A 3,591-nucleotide genomic window follows, 5' to 3' on the forward strand; every position below is an offset into this window, starting at 1 on the left:
CGTTGATGTACTTCATTGGGGACATGTTGAAAATGTGTGCCCCGACCGGGATTCGAACCCGGGATCTCCTGCTTACATGGCAGACGCTCTATCCATCTTTTTTTTCTTTTTCTCTTTTTTTTAAATCTCATTTTGTTAGCTTTTGTTCGTTGCGTCTGCTCGGGGCGGACGTCGTAAAACATCCGTGTAAGTTCGTTGATGATCGATTAACTCAGTTTTTTTTATTACAGAGGGCAACTAACCCTCTGACCGAACACGCTGAGCTACCGTGCCGGCTACCTGAGCCACCGCGGGCGCAGAGGAGAGTGCGTCTGCAGGGACTTATCCCTTGCACGCTCCCTGTGAGATCCACATTCCCAACATGTCCACACCACTACATTCGTAGTGCGCCTAATAGTCATGGTCATCCACGGTAACTGTTCTTTCGGGAACAGATACTACCGTCATATATAGTTAAAATATGGCTTCCCGGCCATTGACCTTCTTGTGCGAACGCGCACGCTATGCCCGAACTCGTACGGGACTTGGTAGATTAATCTGCCACGAGTAATGAGTATAATGGGCAAACATCTATTAGGCGCACTACGAATGTAGTGGTGTCGACATGTTGGGAATGTGGATCTCACGGGGAGCGTGCAAGGGATAAGTCCCTGCAGACGCACCATCCTCTGCGCCCGCGGTGGCTCAGATGGATAGAGCGTCTGCCATGTAAGCAGGAGATCCCGGGTTCGAGTCCCGGTCGGGGCACACATTTTCAACATGTCCCCAATGAAGTACATCAACGCCTGTTTGCAGCTAGGGTGTCCATTTAATTATCATTTCATAGTAAAATTCGCTCCTGGTTAGGAACTCGTAAATGTCACAAAAGGGGTTACTTCCCTGTCGCTGCGTGTGTCTCGGTCGGCTACTACTGCCTGCCTGACGTAGATGCGGCCACCGTCCGTCAGAGGACATTAACCAACAGCAGAGGAAGGGGGCGTGAAGATCAACGAACTATTCCCTGGCGATCACCTGTGTGCAAATAGTCCCGGAAGTATTCTTCCACCCAGGGCCAGATAAGCCGGCGCCAAGCCGTTCAGCAGGCAGGTCTCGGCTCTACGAGTGCGGAGAAGCTCGTCTGGTCCGACGGTGTGCCACCTCGACCGTCCTCTCTTCTGCAACGACTGTGAAACGTCGCTTCCGTCGTGTTACGCTACCTACCAGCTGCTAACAGCCGACTAACAGTTCTACGGGTAAACAGTTGAAAAGAACTCTGATTGTAGGTTCAAATGGCTCTGAGCACTATGGGACTTAACTTCTGAGGTCATCAGTCCCCTAGAACTTAGAACTACTTAAACCTAACTGACCTAAGGACATCACACACAACTATGCCCGAGGCAGGATTCGAACCTGCGACCGTAGCGGTAGCGCGGCTCCAGACTGCAGCGCCTAGAACCGCTCGGCCACACCGGCCGGCCTCTGACTGTAGGAATTAGTTGTTATTTGCTTGATCCGCAGAAGGGATCCTTATTGATTTGTTGGTTTTGAAGAGTGTGTTGCAGTTGGTGGTTTATTGTAGTTTCCTTAATAAATAAGTTGGCAAATCGAGTTGGTTCTTGCTCTGTAGATTTAGCAATTTCCCAAATGGAACGTCCCCTACTTCTAGCTCCAGCTACCAATCCGCACTCAAAGTCTGTTAATTAATGTCATGCGGCAACAATCAAGTCCGATACCTCTTCACAGGAATCATCTGAGTACAAAAGACAGGTCCGCTAATGCAACGCCGTTTCATATCTTGCGTGCGCGATGCTTCTGCCATCTGTATATACGCATATCGCTAGCCCATGACTTTTGTCACCTCGAGTACGCCTTCCATATGGAAGGAATCAGATCTGGAGAACAAGCTGACTGCTCCAGAGAAAGAGGTGATATATTAGGGTGAGGCTAGCAGGCGAAATGCAGGAAAGAAACAGAAATAGATTTTTCTAGTGTTGACAATGTGACAAAAATATCGGTGCATTATTTGACGGAAGGAACAACACAAGCTCGAGGAGATGGACGCTACACCGATAACAACAGATAAAACTTTAATCTCCTCCTGAATACAGAATGCTTTTGGATAAGTTGTAGTGTACAAGGCCGTTATTCCTATAGTCACATGGCTGAATGGAAAAGGAGATGAAGAAGGATTTAATGTTACGCATAAATACAGCCAAGATGCTGCGCATATCAGATCTTGTACTGCAGTTACGAAATGGCGATAGGTATATGCCACTCGATGGGGGAGGGGGGAGGAGGGGGGGGTGTATTTACGACACCAGTATCCAAAAGCCATGAACAGGGAGAGAAATTCACATCACCTATGCGGTCCTCCATAAGTGAGAATAGGAAATATTGATTCGCGTAATCAATAGAGTGTTATGCACATGACTTACGCAAGCGTTCAATACTAGGTCGGGTCGTCTCGAGTTGTCGCTTTCTGTGTCGTGTTCTACTGATTACATTAGTAAAGATCCCGTAGGACGAACAACAGGACTCAGACAGACTGCGCCAATAGAACAACAAGAAGAAACATGAAGAACACAATTCATTGACGTGCATTCCATTTGTCGGAAACACCTCAAGAAAAATCGGTAGAATCCTGGGGAAACACAACGGGAAATGTGTATTCCGATCCCCTGCAAAAACCTTGACTCTACTGGGTTCAGTGAAAGATGACCAAGGCCTTCGAAAACCAGGCGTTTATCAAATTCCCTGTCAGTGCGGAAAAACATACTTTGGGGAGACAGTCCGCACTGTAGAAGACAGGTGCCGCAAACACAAGCGCCATACCGAATTACGCCAGGCCACTAAATCAGCCGTGGCTAACCATTGTATAAAGACTGGCCATACTATGGACTATGAAAAAACAAAAATACTCTGTCAGTCCTACTCCGTCTGGGACTACGTTACTAAAGAGGCCACCGAAATCCGACTACAGGACGATCTAATTAATAAAGACAGTGGCCTTCAACTTAGTCAAGCTTGGAACTCTGCACTCAGCCTGGAGAGAAAGATGCGGTCCCAGAGATCGAGGACCGCCCCCGACGGCGGCAGCAGGGAGACTGCAGACCCCAGTTCAGACCCAGGCGCCGCTTCCCCCACCACCTCCAGTAGCCGCCGCGCCGGCCACACCAAAGGCACCAGGAGAGGAACGGTGGAGGGGGTAACGGCTAGTACATACAGGGTGAGTCACCTAACATTACCGCTGGATATATTTCGTAAGGCCGGTATTACACTATCAAATTTCTTTGTCCAAAATCTTTGTCCAATATCTTTGTCAAAGATATTTGATAGTGTAATAGGGACTTTGTCAAATGTCGTCCAATATTTGATCAAATCTAGGGCCTCGCTGTATATTTGATCAAAGAAACCGCTTGTCTTCTGTTCACTGCAATGTGACATGTTACCACATGGAGCGCTAGCATCGCTGCAGCGTTCTGTCGTCTGTAGTGTTTTTATAACCATTGCCGGTAAATACAATTGGTGTGTGCCGACAACTACAAAATTAATAGAGATGTCTGAAGCTGACGAGGCGCTTTACAACGTGAGGCACCCTGAATACAAAAATAG

At 47.9% G+C, this 3,591-nt stretch overlaps 1 non-coding gene across 1 annotated transcript; it reads left to right on the forward strand.

Moving 5' to 3' along the window:
• The first annotated feature begins 672 nt into the window (after positions 1-672).
• Trnat-ugu (transfer RNA threonine (anticodon UGU)) lies at positions 673-747 on the forward strand. Its single transcript has one exon. It is a non-coding gene; the product is annotated as a tRNA-Thr (tRNA).
• The last annotated feature ends 2,844 nt before the right edge of the window (positions 748-3,591 follow it).

Source organism: Schistocerca nitens, chromosome 7, assembly GCF_023898315.1.
Source record: "Schistocerca nitens isolate TAMUIC-IGC-003100 chromosome 7, iqSchNite1.1, whole genome shotgun sequence".
Classification (NCBI taxonomy): Eukaryota; Metazoa; Arthropoda; class Insecta; order Orthoptera; family Acrididae; genus Schistocerca; species Schistocerca nitens.